Source organism: Atractosteus spatula, chromosome 7, assembly GCF_055471065.1.
Source record: "Atractosteus spatula isolate fAtrSpa1 chromosome 7, fAtrSpa1.hap1, whole genome shotgun sequence".
Classification (NCBI taxonomy): Eukaryota; Metazoa; Chordata; class Actinopteri; order Semionotiformes; family Lepisosteidae; genus Atractosteus; species Atractosteus spatula.
Genome location: NC_142712.1, coordinates 40821651 through 40828606, shown reverse-complemented (window position 1 = coordinate 40828606; position 6956 = coordinate 40821651). Strand labels below are relative to the sequence as shown.

At 43.6% G+C, this 6956-nt stretch overlaps 1 protein-coding gene across 1 annotated transcript in view; it reads left to right on the top strand.

The window, feature by feature from the left end:
• Window positions 1–964: 964 nt before the first annotated feature.
• LOC148830999 (uncharacterized) overlaps window positions 965–6956 on the top strand; it is a 41127-nt gene continuing 35135 nt past the window's right edge. Inside the window, exon 1 of the mRNA XM_088922237.1 lies at window positions 965–1148. The gene's annotated coding sequence lies outside the window, so the exon portion shown is untranslated. The remainder of the gene's footprint in view (window positions 1149–6956) is intronic.

Below are 6956 nucleotides of genomic sequence, written 5' to 3'. Positions count from 1 at the left end.
GAAATACTGATAAGAGCACAGCAGTCGCATGAAAACACTCCTTGCTGTTACAGGGCCACCACAGCAAAAATCTTAAATTAACTTTTGGGACTTAAAAAGCATGGAAACCATTTTTTCTCCCTATGCACACCTCTCACTCCTCCAGCTCCCTTTTCCCCATCTGTTTGCCTTCTGGGTATGTGTGTAGATTAACCAGACACTGGCTTTAGAGTGATCACCTCGACTCCAATATTACCAACCCTTTTTTTTCTAAAAGCAATACAATATGAGGAAAAGTGAACAAGCAATTGCCTGTTATTTTACAGCTCATTATTCTAACCTTGCCTGTCTGCTATCCTACAAATACTTGCTAGCTGCCCACAACTCTGTGTGCATCTATTCTCTGACCCCTCCTTCCACCCCGTCTTCACCCTCGCAGCTGCCTCCCTGGCTCATTCCTCACGAGTGAGAGGGGGTTGTGAAAGGACTAATCTTCTCCCAGCACTGTCCTTTCCTCAGCCAAGGACAGCCAGATGAGTTACACTTAAGTATTAAGTACTATAGCCTTTTGTATTTGTCATAAGTTCGTCCTTATTAGAATTCCAGATTACAGGTCCCATTATTTATTGACAGATATCCACCAGGCAGAGGTAAGGTGATACAGTAACATTACAGATTTCTAATGTACAACTGGAGGGTGGGTTGAAGCTTCTATACAATCCATGGGACTTGGTAGCCTTCAGCAACATTAGAAGGTTCAAAATCACTGCAGAAAGAGCAACTTTGCAAAAGTTTAATAAACCTGCTCCTCAAGTTGATGAGAATAGTCTTGATATATGTCCTCTAAGGGGGTTATTAGCTCCTTCAGAGGCCTGTCTGTGCTGCGATGTATGTTTGCTGGGTTTGGCTGCTGGAATTTGCTGTGAAGGGCTCTGGGGTCTTTGGCAGTGTTGAAGGGTTTTGCTCCTTCTCCCTGTTGTTGCAGCCCCCCCCCCCTCCTCTAGACCTACAAACCCCTCTGCAGGCCCGAGTCAGGAGCAGCGAGAGAAGGGAAGAAGAGAAAGAGGGAAGGTGCATCTGCCAGGAGCATCCAGAGGTTACAGAACAAAGAGAATAATGATTCTGACACCTAGGGGAGGAGCTGGGCTGTGAGAGAGTGAAGAATGCCGGTAAGCCTGACTTGTTTCCCTTGACAACTTTATCGGCCTTGTGGTTCAGATGTGCTTGGCGTTATCCAGTCATGCTTGGAGCAATCTGTTACATGCATGTACAAACCCTCATCAATACCTTCTAGTGTGCATGTGGAAGGAGGTGTACAGTAGGTTACTCCCTAGTTCTGAATGCAGTGAAACAAAGAAACATGCAATTTTAGTATCCATTGCTCTGACAGATGCTTCTTTTCAAGGTGACTTTTGGTATTGCATCAACCATGCAGCATCATAATTGAAAATCTTGAGCATGAGTGTCCTGTGATGTAACTGTCTTTATTATCACACAGTTATTGGAAATGATTAAATTCAAATTTTACTTCCTTCTGTGTAAATTCCTCTTGAGAGGGGCAGACAACAAATTGAAATGTGACTGCCAGTCTCAACAAATTGAGTAGATCTTCTTTATCTACTGTATGGCGATGCGTTGTGTGTGCTCGCACGTGTGTGTGAAGAGTGTTTGCACTGTGGAGACTTTTCTATACCGTTGACAGTGCTTTCATCCTCTGTGCGTCAAAAGTTATCACTGCATGTTGGTACCTGGAGACAGCAGAAACCGGAGTGGAGATCAAAGTGATATCCTTAAGAGATAACTCTATATAGGCCCATTAAATGGAAATTTATTCTGCTTTTTGGTGTTGTTTTTCTTTCAGCTTCTTAAATTGTTAAGGGTCTAGCATTCCCTTGAGAAAAACACATTTCAACTGCAAATATTAAGTTGCTTCTTGCATAGTTCCTTCATATATATTATGTATATGTATCTATAGAGCTAGTGTGCTCATGCAAGAGGGATGGCAATTTTCAGACATTGGGAAAAACTAAACTTTCTCATATCATGGAGCAGTGGTCCAAGGGACACTCCTTAGGAGCTCCTCTGTTCCCAGAAGCTGTGAATAAGTTTTGAACCAGAGGCACTTGGATTCTCTTAAACAACCCTCCCATTTCATTTCATAAAGTACCATGAATCCATCCTTCCATTCATCTTCTAATGTCTTCACCATTACAGGGTCGTGGGGGATCTGGAGCCTATCATGGCAAGCAACAGGCACAAGGCAGGGTACCCCCTGGACGGGACGCCAGTCCATCACAGGGCACACAGACACATTCACACACTCACACCAGAGCCAGTTTTCCCAGAAGCCTTTTAATCTACCAGTATGTATTTGGACTGTGGGAGGAAACCAGAACACATGGAGGAATGTCACGTGAAAATAGGGAGAACATACAAATAGCACCCCAGGTCCAGAACTGAACCCAGGGCCCCAGCTCCACTAGGCAGCAGTGTTAACCACTGTGCCGCCCCCCAATTAATCTTTTTACTCCATTTTTTTTCCCAAAAATCAAACCTAAGTCCTATTTTGGATCAATGAGTCACATTCAGTGTGCATTGTTATGGTCCATTTTTAAGGGAATGAAATGGGCAAAATTGTTATCTAGATTATCCGTGCTTGAGAAGGAAAGGTTTTCAAATGGGACACTTTAAGTTTCAAGAGACCCATATAATATTTACACAGGTTTTATGTTTTCTAAGCTGTCATCAGTGCACTGAATCTCAGGTTGCTTCTGTAGAGGTTGTGTCTGTGATGGTTAAGGGCGCACTTTGAAACATGAAAACGGATGAACAGTTGCGTAATAGTGAAAAGTCTTTTTTAAGCCTCCTCTCGCTTGTCTCCAAGCACTTTCATCACTCCATCCTTAAGACAAGAAAACACAAGCCCAGCTGAAAAAAAAATGTAGCGAGCTCTTCAAACATACTTTGGCGAGATTGATTAGGGTCTTTAGAGACAGGCCGAGGAGCGGTGTCGCTCGTTCATCAGCGATACTTGTTAGGCTGTTCCTGTGTCACTGCTCTGCGGGCCTACCTCCGCACTTCAAGAAAAAAGAAATGCAAATCAGTCCCGTTAAAGAACTGGTACACACTTCTTGGACGTTTCCACCCTTGAGTGCGATTTAGTGCAGGTAAGAAATAAAATTGGCCTGGAAAAAGGAAGCACTTTTGTAAGGTAAAGCTGAACTGCTGGTGGCGGTCTCCTGCTCCGCTCAGGCCTGTTCAGTGACTCTTGAGTTTGGCACTCCTTGCACTGAGTTTGCAGTAGGGTTCACAGGCCCAGAGCAGCTGATAAGAGGAGGTTCTCTGCTTGAGAACAATAACAAATTATTAATGACCTGCTGTTCCACATTAGGGGTGTGTGAAGCTGAGGACAGTTTCACAAAGAGCTTCCAGCACTAAACAGACAGCTGGCTAGGGAACACACATGCCAGCTTTCACAAAACAGCACTTCGGAAAAGTGGCTGAAAGATGAGCCGTTTCATTTTCTATTCTGTCTTCTCCTTTGTGAGGCCAAGCTGGGTGTAATAGATTTGCTGTACAGATGAGGTATGAGGGAGCTGGGACCTGCTGGAGTGTCAGGAATTTACATGTAGCTCTAATGTACAGTGCAAAGTGACCCCTTTGCCTGGTCAATCTGATTAGAAATTGTGTGTCAATGCTTGTGTTACATAAAGACTTCTTTCACTCTGTCTGCTCTCAGCAGTCAGATCTGGCTGCCCATCTTCCCTGCATTTAAAATAATTTCCCTTGTTTATGGGTGGGTATTTGTCCTTTGTTTTATTTGGGAATGCTTAATTTGGCCGTATAAAGAGCATCCAATGGGCTGTACAGTACCATGCACTGCTATTTGGGTCTTTTTCCTGAGAAAATGCAAAGGTTTCTTTTCGGCAGGTACAGAGCAGCAAAGCACGCAGTTTCTGCCAGGAGGTTTCCATGGCAATGCTGAAAATCTTCAGCTGGTGGAAGGCTGAGCCATTCTGAATGCAGCTGAAATGAGTTTCCAGGACCAGTGCTGGAAACCCACAGAAAAGCTTTTTAGAGCAGCTGAATAACATTTTTCTAATCTTTTTCTTCTCTCTGTTTTGCTCATCCATCCCTGAACCAGAAGGTTTTTGTATTTTTTGTCCGTAGGAATAAAGCAGAACAGTCTGTAAACCTGTGAAGCTGCCTGATCATTGCAAACAATAGGCGACCACAAAGGCCAAACAGCTGTCTATCCAGGGGGGGCTTCTCTGTGTCTGTGCTGTGTGCTGCTCTGAACGGGAGAGTGTAATGAGCCAGGAGCTTTTCTAAGGCTGTTAAAATGGGCAGGGGCAGGATTTCCAGAAGTTGTCTATTTATACTGCGCATACCTTCTTATTGCTGTGCAAGGTAATAATATAAGAGAGAGAACAGATGTATTGAGAGCAGTGAACTGATTTGGAGAGTATATCATTTTTCTGTATAATTTTCTCTCCTCATTCCTGTATAAAGTCTAGTAAACAATAAACACACTCTCACCAGAAATGTTTTTAGAAAACTTTTGGCACAAATTTAAAAAAAATGTTTGACATTATGTAAGAGAAACTATAACAAACACTTTATTTTTTCTTAAAAAATGGATAAAAAAACAGCTACTTGTGACCTCGCTTCAGCACCTTGCTTGGATGTGACACAGGAGCTTTTCCGCAGACTTCTTTTGCATCCTGCCACTCCTGAGTTAACAGGCAGCGCGATTGTTGATAACCTGGTAGGGCCTCTCATGTCAAGATGCTAAAAATAAACAGCTAGTGTGTCATGCCTGTCCAGTTCTGGAGATACATGCTTCCTCTGAAATTACATTTTGAACGGGATTCATTAAAAGAGGGAACAAGTCTGCTGTTGGTGTCAGAAGAATTGCTTTTAAAAATATGTGTAGCCAATGATTATAAATATCACAGTTCTTCAATTCAGTCTGCTGACTGAAAAACAGGGCACTGCTGATAATGAACGAAATTGAGCTATCGATTGCCTTTAAACATGGCTTAGTCTGCTGTTTCTTTCAAGGGAATTGATAGGTGCAGTCTGACAGAGACTGTCAGAGGAATGGGGTATCTGTGCCGTTTTATACAGCCTCCTCTGCGTTTGTTGCTCCTGTCAGCTGCATCGACTAGGAAACGCGGTTTGAGAGTGTGATGGTTTGTCAGTGGAGAACAGCGCCCTCTGGGCAATTTTCTTTGGTACTGCAGCTACAGCACCACAGACATGACAAGCTTTGGAAAAGAAAATCGTACGAGTAAGAAAATAACAATATATGTCAGAAATGGATGGTAAGAGAAGCCTGAACCAGTTTTGTTGTCTGCCTTGTACAGTCGTTTGCGTTAGTGAACAAACCAAGTGTTGTAGTTTGTAAGAAAATCATTGCATTATAGATCTGGCCCTGTTTTTTCCAAGGGCAGTTTAACATTACTGGCAATAGCTGCCTTGACACCTGAAACAGTTTGGATAACAGCTTTCCTTGCTGCATAATGCTGTGTAGTTTGGAATCTGTGATTGCTGGAGCTCAAACAATAAGTACCAGCCATGGCATTAAAAGCTGCAGTAGCTGTATGGTTCTTACTGAGCAATTCTTAGCACAAAAGCTAAAGGAGAAGTAATATACAGTATTGTAACCCATACGGCTGACATTACAGGTTGTGTGAGCCGGCTTACCAGCGCGGTGACATCACTGCACTTCCCTGTGAATAGCAGGGACTGCAGCCCTTGGGCTGATGGGAAATTTCCCTTTAGCTCAACTGGTTGGGTCCCTGTTGAGTGACACCGGAGGCCCGGGTTCGAGTCCCCAGCAGTGGGGGGCCGACCTGAGGCGGCAGTGGCAAGGGTGCCTACCCACGTAAACCCAAGAGAGCTACCGTATATATGTTTTATACAGGTGGGTAGCTGCATCAGCATGCGTAGGCTGCAAAGGAACAAGTAATAGTTTTTTTCCATACTGAAAAGAGAAGAAAGAAAACACAATGTTTCTGAAGAAGACTCCACGGCCGAAATGTTGTGTTTTCTTTCTTCTCTTTTCAGCATGAAATAAACCTATTACTTGTTCCTGTTTTATATACAGTATAAATATCTGGGCCACTTGCACAAATGCCTAATCAATGGGGGTGCTTTTAAATTAAACATCTTGTAATTTATACTTTTGTAGCCAAGTATTCTCTCCTTCCCTTTTTCAATCCAGGTTGTTATGAGGTTAACAGCTGTTGTTCGTTAAGGAATAGGGAGCAGTTCGGCATGCCCCAGTGCTTTATGGCAACTGCTTGTTTGTTTTAAAGAGAGTGGCTGGGCCTTGCTGCTGCTCTTGATCTTAATATTATCACTCAGGCTTTCAAATTAAGGTCAAAGACAAACAGCACGAAACCTCCTGCGCAGGGGCTGCCACTGTTTCGCCCCATTGATTGCCGTCACTACCCTGAATGGCTTTGGACTGTGTTTTCAGAGTCTTAGAGAACACAAGTACAAATGCAAGCTTTACTTAGCTTAGCTATGTCATGCAAATGTGGTATAAACATAACAAATTAAATGAAATGTATGGTCTGTGTGCCATAATACGAAAACTGCACAAGGTGCCTTGTAGCTTTGCTAAAGTTAAGTGTCAGAGAGGATCCGCCCTTGTCTGAGTGATCTGTGGTGGTAGCGCTCCCTCTCAATGTTAAATAACGCACGCTGGCTCCCTGACAGCGCCAGGCCTGACTGCTTGTCTAGAAAGGCTGTCTGCTTCAGGCCCGCTCACACAGGCGTTTTTGGCGATTGAAGTGACAGCGGTCCTTTGCACGCCACAGAGCTTTGCACTCAAGAAGAAAGTCAGTGATGTCTTCAGACACCTCCATTAATGCAGGTAAAACACCTCAACACGGGGGCGTCTGAGACACAAACCATTTTCTGCATTCAGCAGCAAAGTGTCTTTAAGTTGACAATGGCCAAGGCAC